The following is an 18,581-nucleotide window of genomic DNA, read 5'->3' as shown; positions in this document are numbered from 1 at the left end:
ACAGCCCAGAGCCTGGCGCCTGATTTGGATTCTGTGTCTCTCTCATGTACCCTGCCCCTCCCCCTCTCATGCTATGTCTCCTTTCTCAAAAATAAATAAACGTCAAAAAAATGTTTAAAAAAAAGGGATGAGGAGAACAATGCTGAACTCTGGACACCACAGTTCTGACTTCCCCAAACACAGGCAAAATGAATGCTGCCACCATTCCGAGAGCCAATCGGTACAGCACAAGACAACGACTGAAGTGCGACAGGCTGTGCGTTTGCATCCTGGGGCTGCAACTTACAAGCTGTGCAAAACTGGGCCGTTACCTGACCCCTCTGGATGCAGTAACATGGGGAAGATAACATCTTCCTCATAGCACTGTTGCAAGGATAAAATGAGAACTGCTTCATCTATTCGTTCATTCAACACATATTTAATGAGCTCTAGAATGTGCCAGACGCTATCTGAAACAGTGGGGATAAAGCACTAACAGATGATATAATACACGAAAGGTGCTTAGGACGGTGCCAGAGACTCAGAACACAATCTAAAAACTCATTTCCAAGGAAAAATAACCTGCTTCCTTTGTCCCACAGAAAGACACCACCGCCACCACGACACCCCCCCCCCCCGTGACCTACCCGAGCTTTGGGGTATACAGTCGGTCCACTGGCTCTGACACCTTACAACAAAAACAGTCCCAACACCTGCCCCATGAACTGAAAGCAGACAAAGTGAAGACAGGGGATAGGACTGAAAGACAGGTAGTAACAGTCACAAGGAGAATATGGACAGTGTTTGATATATAGGAGTCTGAGAAAAATCACCCGGCACTCATACCATGAAATGTCCAGCCACCTCAAAGGTAAGTTTAAACGAGGAAAGCCAGTCCGTCAAGGAAAACGTGTCAGCAAATGTGTCGGTCGGTCTCTAGATCCTACTGAGGAAAGTGAAGAAGGATGAAGATCAGATCATGAGTGGGGTGTGAGTGCTTGGGTGTGGATAAGCACTGACACGCATTCTCTCACAGGCAGACCCCAAACAAAGCCTGACATCAGTGATGCGGGCTCCACCAAGCACTTCTGACGGCACACCCAGCTTCTCGACCTCATTGTTTTCTCTCCCATTCCTCTTTCCACTTCCTATTATTCTACTGCCCCTCTTCTTCCCTTTTGCACTTGCCTTAACTTTGTCCACTGCTGTGGATCAGAGAGACAGGCACCTCCTCATCAGCCTGCCTCTCCTTCTCCACCGACTCGGGTGCCCTGTTTTCCCTGCCAGCCGGCAGGCTGGGGACTGCTGTCTCCTTCAGACCTCAGAGGCTGCCCCTCCCTCCTGTGCCCTTGGCCCTGGGGGCTGGCTGCCATGGATTGGAAGTGGAAAACGTCACTAGGATGTACCTCCAAGTGCCTGACGTTGGGGTTATCTGCGCAAAGGGGATAGGGTCACATTTGGAGCAATGTCCCCAAATTGAAAGAATGTGGGGACTCATCCTAAAGGGACTTTCACCTACACCTGACTGCTCTTCTTTCCATATCTGCCCCTGACGTTGACAGCTGTAAAGGTTTTCTTTGGGTTCCCTTGAACTTGAACCATGATAGGGATATTCAAATCCACCTGTGTTGTCACTCCATTCCCTCTCCAGACACCCTGAGGCATCCTTACATAAACAACTATGCCTCTTTCTTTTGTGGGAAGACCAAGCATCTGTCAGGAAGCTCACCCTCCATTTTGGGTCCTGGGAATCTCCCCCCCCCCCCCACCCTACTTCATTCATAGAGTTTTAAAACCCTAAGCTCACTTGGCTGGAATTTCCACACCTTTTTAAGGGAACTTCCACACCTTTATTTTTCAGGTTTAATTGGCCTATTTGTTTAGCCCAGTAAAAAATACAGAATCAACAGAATTTGCTTATCTAGGCACTGCCTCAACTGGAACACATTACTAATATTAGCAACAGCAATAAAAATTCACCTGGCATTAATATGTTACTTCTTGAGATTCTGGTGACGAATCCCGCAAAGCTGTAACCTTGCTGGCACAATATTCTTCCCTCCATGTGAGGAGAGGCTCAAAAGTCCGGGTTCTAAATTGCAGCCCAGCACCGTTCCCAGCGTGAAACCGTCTCCCGGCCAAATCCACTAGGTCACCTCTATGATTATCAGTCCCCGTGTTGTCACCACCCCAAATACGGCATGCACACGTGCCTAATTGTGGCTTAAAGGGTATCGACATCATTACTTGCTTATCAGTCAAAATGGAATCTCCTGCCATATGCTTTTCAGTACACCATATACACACACAGACCGCCAACAACATGCAACGCATGGCCTTTGCCCCAGGACGCCGGGTTGAACACCAGGACTTTATGAGCTGCCTCACTTTCAGAGCTCTCTGAATCCAGGGAAACCAGAGGAGCCTGGAGGGAAGTGAGGCGCTCATTACCCCAGAACCCAGCCATTTGGACTTCCCAGGGCGGACTGGGGAGAGGCTGCCCGCCGTGGGGGGGGGGGGGCGCTCTGGCCTGAGGCTTGCTGAAGGCAGAGGCCTGGTGTGCCCCAGCCTCTGGCCCCCTCGGAACGCTGTGCTCACAAGAGCGCGACAGCAGGAGCCAGAACACAGGGCCATTTCCTCCAGAGCCTCCCCACCCTCACCCCACCCCCAAAGTCGACTTTTTCCCAGGCCTTCCCGGTCGCCCCGCGGTTTCCCTCTGGAGTCTGGAGGGCTCCCTCCTCTGGGTGGCCATGGCGGTGGGTGGCCGAGGCCGCAGGTGCCTGGGGCTGCGGAGCCGGGGCTGCGTGCCAGGGCGCGGGCTAGTGTGCGGTAGAGCGTGGGGACGTGTGTTTGTGTCGCTGGCTGCGTGTACTGGGGGACGGCCGAACCACACGGCTGGCTGCCACGTACCCACTGCACCCAGCGCTAGGAGAAAGAGCAAGAAACGCAAAACAAACCGAGAGACAGAGAGAGAGAGAGAGAGAGAGAGAGAGAGAGAGAGAGAGAGAGAAGGAGGAAAGGAACTAGAAAGTCAATGTGGGGGATTCCGAAGCTCAGGACTGGGAGGCGCCTGGCTCCGGCTGGGCTCGCGGTGCCTGGTCTGGCCAACGCGGAACCCTCCTGTGAATGAGGCCACAGACCTGCCATGGCCGTGAACTGACATAAGGACACGGGAGGGCGGCTTGGGTGAGCTATCGGCGGGCAGCTCTGCTTGCCTGAGGCGTTTACCTCCATTTCTCTGCTCTCCTCCTGCTTCTCTGCACCGACTCCCACAGATATTTCCACACAGGCAACAGCCTTGGTCTCCTGGCCTGGGACTGGTGGTGCCACGGAGCCTCGCAGGGATGATTTTGTGGCTCAAAGCAGCCTCGAGGACAGCGACGGGCAGGAGGGTAGAGAAAGGGATGGGGACGCTGGGGGAGACTGAGGCAGTAGGTACGTGCTGCTTGCTGGGTCACTAACTCGGGGGAGTCTTCCCTTCTCGAAAGCTCTCCCAGGCGAGCCTGCTCCACCCCCGCGGGGATGGGGGTCAGGGGCACGGGGCAGACCGCACAGGTGGGATTCCTGCGCGATCCACCCGGCGCGGGCTTGGACCGCACCGCGCGGGTTCCGCGAGCTACAAGTTAGCGGCGACCACACAGGTCCGCAGGTGCGGACGACGAGGGGCGCTGTGGGTGCAGCGCCTCTAACCGCGACCCCGGACCGGGGGTGAGGTGGGGGTCGGGGGAGCCCGGGCAGGATCCGGGACCTCGCGGGCTCCGGGCTGGGGCAGCGTCCCCAAGCCCAGGCGGATGGATGACCTGGTGTGCAGGACCGAGGTGGGATGGGGTTGCGAGAGGCTTCCCCCTTCCTCCGTCCCGGGATCTTTCCTCGTTCGTATCGCCCCCTGCCCCTTGGCCGAGCAGCAAGCCTCCCTCCCGAGACGTGGCTCGACTGCCCGGGGCGCTGCTCGCAAGGCGGAGCCGGGGGTGCTGTGCGGACCCGGGCGGGCAGGGCCTCCACCCCAAACGCCCGGCAGACGTGGCCAGACCCCCCCGCCCCCCCCCCCCCCCCCCCCCCGCAGCGGGAAGGACCGTGGGAGGCAAGCAAGGGCGACGCTCTCCGAGTCTCTCCCACAACGGCATCTCGGGGAGGGGGCTGGGGGTCGGGGACGGCGGCGGGGCCGGCGGGCTGGAAGGAGGCGCGACGCCCCGCAGGCGCGGCTTCCAGGCTGCCTTAGCCACATTCCGCCGGACTCAGTGACCTGCGGAATCGCGCCCCCGCCCCGCGCTTTGCCTCGTTTGCCCCCTTCCTTCCAGACGCGCCATCACTGCCCTCGGCCCTCCAAGCCCCAGGAGTCAAAGTTTCCATCTTTGAATCTGTACTTACGGAGGACTATGGTCCGATTTCCCAGCACCTCCCCCCCCCCCCCCCCCTCGCCACCTCGATCCCTCCACGCCGGGTCCTGGGGATTGTGAGGGACCCAGCCGCGCCAGAGTCCCCCGGCGCGGGCGAGCGGGGAGCCGGGCAGCGTGGCGCCCTTACCTGCCGCGGGTTGTAGCTCCAGCTGCCTCCGGGGCTGCGATTTCTTCGGTGAAGGCTGGCAGGAGCGAGGAGCCCTTAGCAGGTTCGGGGCTGACTGGCCCGGGAAGGAGCTGCGCACCGCTCAGAGTCCGGAGCCGGCCGCCGGCTCGCTTGCTCCCTTGATCTTGCCAGAGAAAAGGGAAAGATTAGTTGGGGCCGCGACGCCCGGAGGGGTGGGGCGGGGAGGCGGGGAGAGAGCTGACCCAAAGGCGCGGACCGGAGCAGCGGGGCGCGGGCGCGCGCGGGCAGAGTCGCGCACCCCACACCGGTCCCGGTCACTTGGCGAGTCTGGAACCCCTTCGCGGTTCAGGCAGGAGTTACACTGGCGCTGCCCCCGCCCTCCACACCGAGCCCCCAAAGGAAACGCGAAGGGGACTTTCAAACCTGGCTTTCGCGGAGACGACGAGTCTGGAGAGCCAAACAGGACCGAGACCTGGATGGACCGGCGAGCCGGGCGGGATTCATTTCTTCACCGAAGTGCTGGGGGAAGTAGTAATTAGTGCGGGGGGGGGGGGGGACAACACCTACTTCAGTGCCCCTGGCGATTTCCTAGTGGGATCTGCGGTTTCAAGGCTCTTAGCCAACCCGCAGGCTGGCGTGTGTGTGCGCGCTCGTGTATGTGTGTGTGTGTGTGCGTGTGTGTATGTGTGTGTGTGTGTGTGTGTGCACGCGCGCGCGCGCGCTCGCCCTCCGGAGCGGGTCTCTGCGCCCGGGCGCCTTTGGTATAGCAGGAGACCCTGTCTGTTTTCCTGCGTGTGTGTGCGATTAGCTGCAATGGGCGGACAGTTTCTGGAGAAGAGAACATTTACAATTTTCTTTCAATATGACAGGATTAGTTGCTGTTGAAGGCGCTCCTCCAATGAAATCTCCTCTGCTCTCTGATTTGGCGGTTCTTCTGAGCAAATATGACAGCCTTTTGTCCAGGCTCCTTTCGCTCCTCCAAGTCCATCCCCAGAGCCCAGGTCTCCATCTGCAGTTTCTACACCAGAACCTTGACAGTTACCACCAGCAGCTGCAGCACCATCACCACCCAGTCCCCTTCCTGCAAGTACATGATTGCTGTAAAGGTGACATAGGACACATTGGGAAGAACACAGTGTTGCTTCTCGATTGCGGAAGATGCTTAAGCTCAGTTTTTCCAGGTGGGAAAAATGTTAGAATGCATCCGCTATGCTTTGTGACCATGTAATCGTGCCGAACTGCTCACGGATTGCTTATGTCTTTGGGATACTGGCAAGTGTGTTACAGAAGTAATCTTTGTGGTGGTTGTTGTTGTTGTTGTTGTTTCTCATTTTAAGCGCGTTCCAGGGCCCATGGTTTCTTCGACGAATAGGCATTAGGTTACAAAGTATTTATGGCACTTCGTGGAATTTGGGGTCTCCACGGAAAGAATTAAGATGCAAACTTCTTGCGTTCAGAACAGCCTTAGGTTTTCATTTCTTCATTTTAATGAGAAATGGCTTCCAAGAAGAGTACTTATTATTTTTAGATAGTAACCCATTTGATAAAGACACAATGATATGATTCTGAAGTATAGCTAAGTACCAGACTTTGCTCTTGCGAAACTATATGTATATATGAAGATAACATCAATTTTTGATACGTTACACAGACGCATTTTCTCTCGTTTACCTTTTGCAATCAAATGAAAAACACCGAAACCTTCAACTGAGTAACACAGAATTAGGTACATCGCCTTTTGTATCACAAAGACAGAGAGCAGGTTGGTTTAGTACGTCCAATCCAATTCAGTTCAATTCTTGATGCCCAGGTTCTGGTAGGTGTCAAAGAGCATATACAATAGCAAAAGTCAGTGTCCCTGTACTTTATAAGTTTTCTGTCTTATTGATAACGGAAGACACTCATATGAAACACCTATGTAGCAGTCGACAGTCAAGATAATTGATTATACAGCAATATAAATTCACTGATAAATGGAAATCCTAGAGCTAAAAGTTTCTGGCTGTTCTGTTAACTCAGAGCTACCACCAAGCAGGATGCGGCATAAACTCGGTTTTGCTCTATTGAAGTCATCCTGAAATAATGCGTTACAACACTGTGGCTCTACCCTCCAGCCCTCACCCCCCTACATCCTGCCATCGCCAGAAGATGATAAGATATTTGTTGGAAAATCAAAACAGTGCTCCCCAATCTTGGTCCCAGCCTCCCCAAATATTTGGTCCATTACATTAACAACCTGATTTAGTCACTTCCTTTCCCTGAGGTGCTATTTTAAAAATGAATTCACATCTTCCTTCCTTACTCCGTTATTTCTAGTGAACCTCTGTAAACCCATGGAGCTGCTTGAATCTTTTCTGACCACCCACACACACCAAAGCAGAAATGTAAGGGGGAATGGATCCCTGACCAGTAATGGAGAGGAAAAACCAGTGATCGGCTGCTGCTTTGTTCCTTTGTATCATTAACGTCTTCTTATAAACAAGGCTACACATTCCAACCAGAGCAATACAAGCAAAAAGCCAATGAAAGCTGGCAAATATTTTCTTAAACTTGAATAAAACAGAATCTGTGAGTAACTGAACTGCCGTGTTCAAAGGAAGCCACTATACTCGCGGCCTTTTGGAAAGGAGCTACAAATGGATGTAGCATTTTGGGCAAACAATCAGCAATGATGTCCATTTTCTTCTTCTAGGCCATTGCTGAAGACACTTTCGTATGTACACTTAGAAGCTGTGCCACTCACTGTGTGATTTTGGAAAACTTATTTAACTGCCCTGTAGAAGGGATATAGGTGGTAGTAATATCTCCTGGGGTTATTATAAGGAATAATAGAGCTAACTCATGTAAAACTTTCAGAAGCATGCCTAGTATATAGCAAATAAGATATATTTATAAGACTGTTAAGATTTTATTTATTTTTTTTTAATTTTTTTTTCAACGTTTATTTATTTTTGGGACAGAGAGAGACAGAGCATGAACGGGGGAGGGGCAGAGAGAGAGGGAGACACAGAATCGGAAACAGGCTCCAGGCTCTGAGCCATCAGCCCAGAGCCTGACGCAGGGCTCAAACTCACGGACCGCGAGATCGTGACCTGGCTGAAGTCGGACGCTTAACCGACTGCGCCACCCAGGCGCCCCAAGACTGTTAAGATTTTAAATTTTTTTTTTCAACGTTTATTTATTTTCGGGACAGAGAGAGACAGAGCATGAACGGGGGAGGGGCAGAGAGAGAGGGAAACACAGAATCGGAAACAGGCTCCAGGCTCCGAGCCATCAGCCCAGAGCCCGACGCGGGGCTCGAACTCACGGACTGCGAGATCGTGACCTGGCTGAAGTCGGACGCTTAACCGACTGCGCCACCCAGGCGCCCCAAGACTGTTAAGATTTTAAAACATAGGTTCTTGGATCATACCTCTGACCTACTGAATCAGAATATTTAAGAATGAGTCTTGCCAATGGGAACCATACTGCTCATCAACACCATGCAGTGAACATGTTAAACATAATCCACTGTAATAATGACCCCCCTCAAACCCCCATCCACTTCTCCTTCCCCTTCTAGTTTCTCTTTCTTTATAAAAGATCATGTGTATTCTGAGCATTTTGTTTTTACTTTTTTTTAATGTTTACCTATTTTGGAGAGAGCGAGAGCGAGAGCAAGAGCGAGAGAAAGAGAACACACATGGGGGAAGGGCAGAGAACGAGAGGGAGACAGAAACTCCCAAGCAGGCTCCGCGCTGTCGGCACAGAACCCGACGTGGGGCTCGAACCCATGAACCGTGAGATCACGCCCCGAGCCAAAACCATGAGTCGGAAGCTTAACAGACTGAGCCACCCAAGTGCCTCTTTCCTTGTTATTTCTTCAGCCAGTTTCCTTCCTGAGATAAAAGGTACACCCCAATTCCAGGCATACAGCTTTTACATTTATTAGTAAGCCATGGTGTGGAACATTTTCAAAAGTGCTTTTTAAAGACTTTGTAGAATGCATCTACGTGTTCTCCTTTATCTGCATGGCTATTTTCCACCTCAAAGAACACTAATAAATTAGTAATTTCCACTTGTGAAGCCAAACTTCCTTACCTACAACCTCATGAAGCTAGTTTTAGGCAAGTGCTAAAGAGCTCAGATGCCTGAAAGGGATGACTTTGAATCTCTGACAAAGCTCCCTTTTGATTAAGACTATAAATAAGGTCACTCCCAACGTAAGGAGAAGGAGAATGACAGGTCTCACTCCTGGGAAGGTGGCGCATATTTTATTGTGCCACGTTGATTTTGGCGGAGCAATAATTAGACTTCGGTAATTAGATGCACAAATCAGCGCTCTGTCGTCGTAAGTGGATTAAGAGGGTGACAAGTTCAATTCAAGTGATTTCCCACCAGGTAGGGAGGCCATAACATTTTCTTAATTTTCTGCTTTCAAAGAACCAAGGAAGAAAACGAAGGGGAAGGCTTGGTCTCTATGGGGAAAACGGACCCAGAGCAGGAGGCCTCGCCTTCTTCACTTCCCACTCACACAGACCGTTCAGGAGCTGAACTAGGAGAGCGCAGCATTAATCAGCTGGAGCTTTGGGAAGGGCAAGCTGATTTGGCTAATGCCTACCAAAGGGACTTTGCTACTCCTCGACCTCAGTCTGAAATATAACAATCCTGGGCTAAAAGTGACCCTCCACCGGGTGACCATCACTGCTTAAAATGGGCTCTTCAGTCTCCCTCCCTGTTTTGCAATCTTCACAACAGCCTCATAATAGACACACTATTCTGCTGAGAGTAATTTGTTCTTCCCTACGCGCCTTCCCGGCGTAATTGAAATGCTTCTAGAAAAGATGGTCTCTTTTTCGCTTAGAAAATCTGAAGCTTTTCTTTTCCAGACCCTGCAAGAGGCGTTTCCACCAGAAATGAGAAACATTCTGAGGACAGTGTTTGGGGACAGTCTAACAAACAATGCTTGGCTAGTCTGTGTTCCTTTTCCTTTTTCTTGAAGTGCGGTATCACAGCTGTGTTAAAACCTTCCTCTCCTAGTGGGGATAGTGTTAGCCACAGCCTGAAAACTTTTACTGCTGCTGAGTCTAAAATATTTAAAATACAGTACAGAGCTCTTTTTCAAACAGGGAATGTAAAGAAGCGATGTGGGGGGTGGGGCAGGGGGGCGGTGCGGGGAGCAGGGGGAATGAAACGCCACCCTGCAAAATGTTACACAGCTGCAATGGTGATAAATCAGTGTTAAGCATGCAGGAGAAAAAGGCCACTGGGACGCGTGTTTACTTAGGGAAGCACTTAGTGTTTGTGCATTCCTCCTACCAGGAGGTAATGCCGAGAGCCTCTTCGGAGGTAACCTCTAACACACAGAGAAGTGAAACATCTCAACCACGTCAACCTCAGGGTGTATTGCGACCAACAGCTTAAACCTCCTCCTTCCATGGCCTAAGCTGGATGCTGGGGTCTGAGGTGGAGATAAGATTCTAGCAAGTTTCAAATGAAACTCTTATCAGACTCTCCTTTGTGCATGGGGCTCTAAATGATTTGAATCCATGGCCCTTTGTGCACGAAAAGAGTAGTGTAGGAATACTCAAAATCCTTTTACTCCACAAAGAAACCTAATTTCTTAGAATTTGGAGTGACCTCATCACGTGCTCAGGGGAATTCACGTAATTTCTCAGATCATATACTTAACCCTGTTCTTAAGCTGGAAGGATCCTTCAAGGGAAAGGTGGAAAAGCTAACACCTTCTCAAAACCCATATCCTGGAGCCACCACCAGACAGAACGGCCTCCGCACTAAATGTGATTTACCCTCTGTTTCATGAGAGTGGCTGAGATCATTGTGATGCAGAAAGCTGTGGTTTGGCAAGCAAGACCCAAACTGACTGTGTCTGATAATATCGCTCCAGACAGACCCCACTGTTTCTCTTACTAATACTCCCCAAGAAGCATCCCTAAAGCATTCCTTGGCTTCCTGTGCCTAATAAAACGGATCCTGGACACTCTGTCCTTTCTTCCTCATTGATGCAGCAAGGTAACTGGGCTTGTGGCTTACGGGCTTCATTTACAAAATCTCATGGGCAGTATTCTCTAAATCCCTGCAGAAAGGAATGAGGCAAGGCCAGGCCCCAGGCAAAGTCAATGTATGTGCTACATTCCTGCAAGGCTTTTATTGGCAAACATTTTCCTGGAAAATGAGTTCATTTAAAAAGCGTGCCACATAAGCATGTATTGGTAATCATTGAAAATCTTCAATAACGACCAGTGAAAGATTCCAACCCCAGAGCTCTGCAGCTGACACAGTGTGGTCTCCGTATATCGATGCCACGATATGGAGTATACTGATGCTCCTGCTTGGAGAAAGGTTTCTCTCTTGAGCAAGTTTCATGTAAACAAGATAAGCAATCATGCAAAGCAATCACTGGGAAGGCATTACTAAAACGGGACCCGTATTAATGACCAATGAAGGGGAGCTGAATATGCTACCCCCAAATACGTGTCTTTGGCATATTGATTCTTTTGAGCTGTTTCTTTATTTTTAAGAAACAGCAGACACAGAGGAAGCTCTGAAAACTGGGTAGAAGTTACCTTTTTTGTCAGAGACATTTATAGGGGAGAACTCCATTTATAAAGGTGTCTCCCTTTCTGTACCAGGAAGAGAAGGATGACTAAATCTCCAGGAACTCCTATCAGTGGAGAAGGGAAGGGCTTAAATCTGACCCTCACTTACTGTATTCTTCTGGGTAACCTCCCACACTTGGTTTCATCTCCCTTCACCCAGGATCTTCTCTGGTCTTTAGCCGGAGATGTCATTGAAGGTGATCGCTTGGGCCATTTCAGGGGAGTCCCTCAGTTTTCCTGAGTCTCTCCCATGTATTCCGGAGAATACGTGCTTTTGCTTGTTTTCCTCCTGTTCAGGCAAGAACCCAGAATGGTAGAGGGAACATTATTTTTTCTCCCTGACATGATCGACCAAAACCTCATGCTTTGGGCTCATGCTTTATAGTAGCCAGCGTGGACAAATGCAACTAAACGTCATGGGATTCCATGCCTAATTTCCAAAGTCGGTTAATGGAGAAGCCTAGAATAGGACAAGAGCACCCCCCCCACACTCTTTGTCCAGGGTACTGTGTCTATGGTGTACTTCCAATTACTCTGTAGCTTTCTGCTTTCTTTCACTAATTTGTTTTGTATTGTTTTGTGTTTTGGAAGTAATAAGGTGACTGCAAAGTCACTTAGCAATGAGAGCCCCTGGCACATGGACATTTCTGTAATTCCTTGAGAAGAAAACTCTTAGTCATGGCTATTACAGCTTATTCTAATTATATAATAGCATTAGGATGAACGTAATGTTACTTAGAACTGGGATGCAGTCCCTGTGCATGGGATGGCCTCAAATGTTTTCTAATTCCAAGCCTATTTGCCTTTAAACATTCTCTCAGGCCCAACTGCTACTCTGTTCTTAGGCATTCTATACACTGGCTTGAGACTCACCAGATAACCTTGACCTCAAATCTCTACTTCCTAATGCTTCTGCTTAAGTTTAGACTTGAACTCCTTGAATTTATATATATATACACACACGCTTCTGGTCTGAACCGTGCTCCTCCTACTCTTTAAAAAAAATATGTTTATTTACTTTTAAGAGAGAGAGAGAGAGAGAGAGAGAGAGAGAATAAATTGGGGAGAGGCAGAGAGAGAGAGGGAGAAGGAGAGACAGGAATCCGAAGCAGGCTCCAGGCCCTGAGCTGTCAGCACAGAGCTTGATGTGGGGCTTGAACTCGAGCCATTAGATCACAACCTGAGCCAAATCAGATGCTCAACCAACAGAGCCACCCAGGCGCCCCTCCTCCTAGCTCTTTTAAGCCTAACAACATTTCCTATAAATTTGGGCTGTAGTCATTACAGCCAAGACCTTTTCCCTAAGCCACCAAGTCAGTTTTCATTAACCGTATTCAGTCTCGACTGTATTTGATGTGGTTAACTGTTCACAACTCTAGAGAACGTTTCTCAGGATACTACCATACCGATATGATAATGATTCTCAGCGAGGAATTTTAAAACTCATATTAAAATATGAGTTGTCTTTGGCACTGGGCTTATTACCTTTGGCCAGAACACTAATACGCATATTAAGATAAATACATTATTTATATGTCATTAAAATAACCTCAACACATTACAAAGATTTTTCACTATGCCTGCTTAATGGTGATGACTTACTTTGAAATGTCAGAATTGGTAAAATTTCTCATTTTGTTCTCCCTCCTCTCCAGAACTTCGGCTTATTATTCTTGGTTCTAATGTGGAGATGTCACTGGTGGATTTCACTTGTGACCTAAAAGGAAAGCGCTGAATTAACAGACTAACAGAGACAGAGAAACAGGAATGAATTCTAAAAAAGGATCACAGTGGACGGAAAGGGATTAGAATGGACAGAGGGAGAATGGGAACAAATTGTGAAAAAGGCACTAACCAAGTGAAATTAGATTTCCTAACGGAGCCAATACCCATGATCTGAAAAAGGCAACGAATAAGCTCCCTGTGCCCACCACAACATACATCCTTGAGAGGATGGGAAACCAAGCAGGTAGGAAAGGGCAAGGAGCCATTTCTGTTCTGAGCTCCTTTGTTAACCTGCTGGGAACGACACCTTGGCTCTCGTGCCGACACCTGAAAGTTCTCAGCTCCTCAAAGGCAGCCGGTGAACCCATTTCACTGAGCTCTTAAGGTAATGAAGTAGCAAAAACAAAAATAGTCCTGGAAGAGCTTCTATTTCTTTCTTTTTGCCCGCTTTCTCCCTGGTGTGGTGACGGTTCTCTCTGTGGACCTCTTTAGAAACCTGACGGCTCAGATGAAAAGAAGGTATTCAAAAGAGACTTGGGGTGTGGTGACGGCGTGGAGGCTAGAACTGAAATGTAGAGCAATGTAGTTGCTAAGGATAAGCGTCAGAGTCTAATACTCAAAACCAGCAGGCCACTGTGTCTCTCCGAATGGATCCAGGGTGAACCAGAAAAATTAATCTCAATGTTTTATTAAAGATATAAATAGCATCTTCTGTGCCAGTTTTACAAAGCACAGCAGCACCAGGGAGAGAGCATTTTTTAAGCATTTCTATGTGACTGTGTATAAACACATGGAGTATTTGTTTAGCTTTTGGTTCGTCCTGAAGAATAAAGTGACTCTCTAGTATAGATAATACTTCATAATACCATTCCAAACAACAGGAGTTTGTAGATGAATGGTTCTTTTGGAGTAGATCTTGTGTCTCCATTCACCTTATGTCTGCTCCTATCATTGCAAATGCTTATATATTTCCTTAATAGTGACCATCTTGACTCACTTCAAAATAACTTGCCTATTTATGTGCACACTTCTGTGTGGTGAGATCGTCAAATGGCAAACTTCAGCTTTTCACAAAAAGAATGATGTAGCCTGCACACAGCGTCGCCCTATTGCCGTGGCATGAACTGGGTGAATATGTACCCGGCCACACCTGGGAACATCAGTCTCTTGTAACCAGGTCACCTTAAGCATTGGAAAACCCACTGAACCACATATTTTGAGGAATGATCGTCTGACCAACATTAAAGGATGCACTCACGCTGTATCTCTGAATTACCTTAGTAATGTAAATTTATGATTTTAGGCTTCATTAATTTAAAAACAAATGGTAACCACTTGACAGATTTGGTCCACCGCCTATTACAAAATAACCTGGATTCCTAAGTGAAATGCAACAGTGATATCTTAGTAGAAAGTGCTCTGGATCCTAATCTCAATTCTTTCTGGTTGCATGACCTTGAACAAGTAATTTAACTCATCCGTGTTTCATCCTCTTTATCTGCAAAATGGCCATGTGTCCATCCTAAGTATTTCCAGATTATAGGAAAAGATATTTTAATATCTTAGGATTCATTATATTTTGAGAAACCAGCTATTACTAACACCTCTTTGGCTACTTTTATGATTATTTTTATAATCTTTAATGTTTACATGTGCTAAGTTTGTTCGGCAGAATAATGCCTCCCTCTCCAAAGATGTCCACATTCAAATCCCTGGAATTTCTGAATATGTTCCCATACATGGCCAAAAAAAAAAAAAAAAAAAAAAAAAATAGATGGCAATTGTAATTAAAGTTGCTAATCCACTGACCTTTAGAGAGATTATCCTACATTATTCAGTCAGGCCCCATGCCACACAAGTCCACAGTCCAAGTCTTAAGTCTTGGCACAGTCATGCCACAGTCATGCCACAGTCTTAAGTCTGAGTCCTTAAGACTCGGTAGCAGAGTAATATGATGTGACAAGGACTTAACTGGCCATTGATGGCTTTGAAGATGGAAGGGGCCATGAGCCAAGGGATGCCTGAAGGCTGCAGAAGCTGGAAAGTGCAAGAAAATAGATTCTCTCTTAGAGCCTCCAGAAGCAATGCAGCCCAGCTGACATGTTGACTGTAGCCTAGTACAAAGTGATTTAGGTATTGCAGACTTAACATTGATTTAGATTATCCAAATTTCCAGATGAGTCCTTATGTTCATGGTAATATAATTGTGCCCCAAAGCCTCAGTCAAGTATACTCACTACAATAACCTTCCTAGGGTGAGGACAGAGGGTGGGGGTGCAAAAGGTTTGAAGAGGCAGTTTAGTGATACTAAGTGTTCAGCACTTAGGGCACTTCAGCCCATTTGCTAGTTTTGAGTCAGTACCTTGGAAAGAGGACGGGACACATTCTTTTACAGCAGATGGTCAGGATCGGTCCAAACGCCAATTGCTCTGTGGTTTCAACCCCTGTCAAGGTCTCTGAGATCTGGGGAGTGACTGGACTTCTCATCGCCTGAGAAGGAATCGTAGAGTTGCCTCCATTTGGAGTAGCTCTTGCCTTACCGTCAAATTCCCTCAACTGAGTTTTGGCAAAGCCAGTTGGAGCGAAAACGTCGTGTCTTCCCTGACCCAATGCTGCAGACCACATGTAGCTTCTGTGAATTTTCTCAGTCTGAATTGTTTTCCTTACCTCCTCACATTCTAGTCTCATTCTCTTCCTTGAATCTCATAGCCCTTGTGTATAACCTGTCTTTATAGTCCAGTAACACTCTTGACTTAGAATAAAGGCAAACTGAGCTCACAACTAAAAGGCTTGGATAGAAGAAGGTATGGGTTACAGAAAAGCCACCATGAGTCATTCATCATTCATTTAGTAAACAATATTTATTTCCTGCCTACCATAAGCTATGCATGGTTCTATGTGCTAGAGGCAAAGGTTGACCAAGACCAAATTTTGCTTTCATGGGCATCTTGTGGGAGAAACAGGTAGAAAACAGGAAAAAAATCTTTATCTATCTATCTATCTATCTATCTGTCAACCTATGTGTACATGTAAAACAATTATAATTACTATAAACAACAAAAACAAGTAAAGAGACTAGTCTATATTAGATATTATGGAGCTTGCTAAATATTTACAGTTCTCCCTCCTTGCATACACAAGGTCAGACTGCAGCTCTGGTGCGACAGACTCGTGTGATCGGTTTCACTTACGAGGTGTGAGTGGCACTGATGTCCGCTGAGCGTTTTACCAGTGTGAGAACCTGCGGGGCTCTCCTTCCCTCTGGTCCAGCAACTGGCAACATTCAAGATGGTAGATGCTCCATTGTTTGGGTCCCTGAGCGACTCTTGGTAACTAGTGGCTATAGAGTGGGATTGTGAAATCAAACTCTGTTGTTGTTTTAAGCCACAAATATATGTTTGTCCCTCCACAACATAACCTCTCCTATTCTGTTGATAAAGATAGTCAAGGGATGGCACAACACTAACCAGCAGAAACTTCACCAGACACATGACTGGTGATAAGTGAGCAGTGTTAACTTCTGGGATAAGAATATTTCAGACAGAGGAAATGGCTAGTGAGATATGCTTAAGCGAGGCTCTAAGAAAATTCTGTTCCCCTCTGAAACAGGCTTGGATATGGATGACAGCTCCGGACAATGCCAGGTTTTTATTTTTTTCCTCATCCTATTTCTTACCTCATGATTTCTATTTATTCACATACTAATATTTATTTTGAAAAGCATGGTAGACGTTTGAACCCATATCTTTACTTCTTAGAAATCCAATCCCAGAAATATGGCTAAGGACCTAATTTATTTCTTAGCCCTACAATTTTCCGTTCAGGTATAGTCACTTTTTTTTTCACTACTTTTAAATCTTCACCCAAGTTATTGTTATAAATTTCTTTGTAACCCTGGGGCAATGCTTGGGAACCCATGCAGCCTCTGAATCACTCCAATGTCATCATTTTCATCTATTCACTTATTGAGACAAATATTTATTAAGCAACTACAATATGCCAGATTCTGGGAAGACCACTTGGGGTAAAATAATGAACAAAGAGAACTTGCACTGTAGTGGAGGAAACAAATATTAAGCAAGTAACCACACCAATTCAATAGAAAATGACGACTATGATAAATGTAATGGAATAAAGATCTCATATTGCTCTGAGAGTACCTAAAAGGGGAATTTGAATCTGCCAGGGAGTTCAGAGAAGGCTTGCCTGAGGAAGTGAAGCTTGAGCGGACATCTCATAGATGGCGAGGAATTAATCAGGTGAAGAGCCGAAAGAAACATTTGTTTGGAAAAGGGAACCACAGGTCAAATCTTCTGTGGCGGAAGAGAACACGGAGAGTGGAAAAAACTAAAGAGAAATCCATAAGGATGAAATGAGATTTATGGGGTGCCTTTCATGAGAGGAAATGGACTGGGTAGGCATGGAGGAGGGAAGCCATGCACGGAAGTATAGCCATGTGTAGGAACTCTGTGTCTTTACCATGAAGGTAGGGGACTTGAGGAAAGATGACTATAATCAAATATGTTAAATAAACAAACAAACAAAGTGCTGGCCACAGTGTGGAGAATGGGTTGGAGGAAGGCCAGAATAAATGTGGGTAGGTCAACAGGACCATGGCCTGAGACCAACGAACACATGGCGACAACTCTGATTAGTGGCACTGTGGTGGGAATAGAGAAAAATGATGAAGTCTATTTTGAACGAGGTGAACTTTATGAGGTTTGGCGGAGAGTGGATACGGTGGAGGAAGAGGGAGATTTTGAGGATGACACCCTGCAGTCTGAGGTGGTGATGCTACTGACTAAAACTGGAAACATGGGAAGAGAACAAAGCTCTCAGAGGTTTCACGTTGGGCGTATTGAGTTTGAAGGACCTTTCAGACAAACAAGAGGGAATGGCAAATAGACAGTTGAAACTACAGATCTGAGACTCAAATAAAGGTCTAAGCTAGATATATAACTTTATGAGTCATTTGCTCCTAGGTGGTAATTGAAGCCATGGGCAAGGCTGAGACTGCCTAGGGAGAGACTGTGGCGTGAGGAGCAGCAGGGGTGGGAAACCACGGAAGATCAACAGAGCAAGCAGAGAAGGAACAGAAGATGTGGGGTTGGAACTAGAACTGAATCAGGACCAACATCAGGAAATCTTTCTGTCCGCCGTGGTCCAGGGACAAGATTTCAAAGAGTTTGTGTCTCAATAGTCAAGTTCTCCATAAAAGAATTTACTTCCCAGATTAATCGGGCAGCTTATCAGAGTTCGAGAATGAAGGACAGCTCTCTGCTCTGAAAGCAGCTACTGCTCTTTTCCCCACAAGTTGTCCCAAAGTTGAGTGTTTATACATCAGGGACCCATTCTAAGAAAATGACCATTTTCTGTTATCTGTTTTCCAAACCAGTAGAAGGTTAACTGCATCCAATTATAAAAATTAAGGACTAGGCATACAGACACTAAGGAGAATGGATGACTAGAAAAAAAAGAAAGATCAATAAAAAAAGTCCTCCTGAGACCTCAAGAGGCAGCACTCTCCGAGGCCACAGACAGAACACACAAGCTTTCTCAGCACAATGGCCCTTGAAACCTTTGCTGTTTACAAGTTGGCTAAATAGTTTTGAGTCATCCTGACAATCCTGAGGCTGAATTACGTTAACTCTACTCCTTCAGAAAGCAGAAAAGCTCACATGCGTGGTACATTAGTTTCTTTAAAGAAGAAAAAAAGTAACAGGACTTGAAGGAATAAACTTCAGTCATCTTGAA

The 18,581-nt window shown here is 47.2% G+C and overlaps 1 protein-coding gene across 2 annotated transcripts in view; it reads right to left on the bottom strand.

The window, feature by feature from the left end:
* Positions 1 to 5,438, bottom strand: part of CHRM2 (cholinergic receptor muscarinic 2) — a 149,742-nt gene extending 144,304 nt beyond the window's left edge. For both annotated transcript variants that reach the window (XM_045495786.1, XM_045495784.1), the window contains exons 1-2: positions 4,927 to 5,438; positions 4,504 to 4,666 (exon numbers count right to left, since the gene is read on the bottom strand). The gene's annotated coding sequence lies outside the window, so the exon portion shown is untranslated. The remainder of the gene's footprint in view (positions 1 to 4,503; positions 4,667 to 4,926) is intronic.
* Positions 5,439 to 18,581: the final 13,143 nt, after the last annotated feature.

This window comes from Leopardus geoffroyi, chromosome A2 (genome assembly GCF_018350155.1).
Source record: "Leopardus geoffroyi isolate Oge1 chromosome A2, O.geoffroyi_Oge1_pat1.0, whole genome shotgun sequence".
Taxonomy (NCBI): Eukaryota; Metazoa; Chordata; class Mammalia; order Carnivora; family Felidae; genus Leopardus; species Leopardus geoffroyi.
This window is presented reverse-complemented; position numbering and strand designations above follow the sequence as displayed.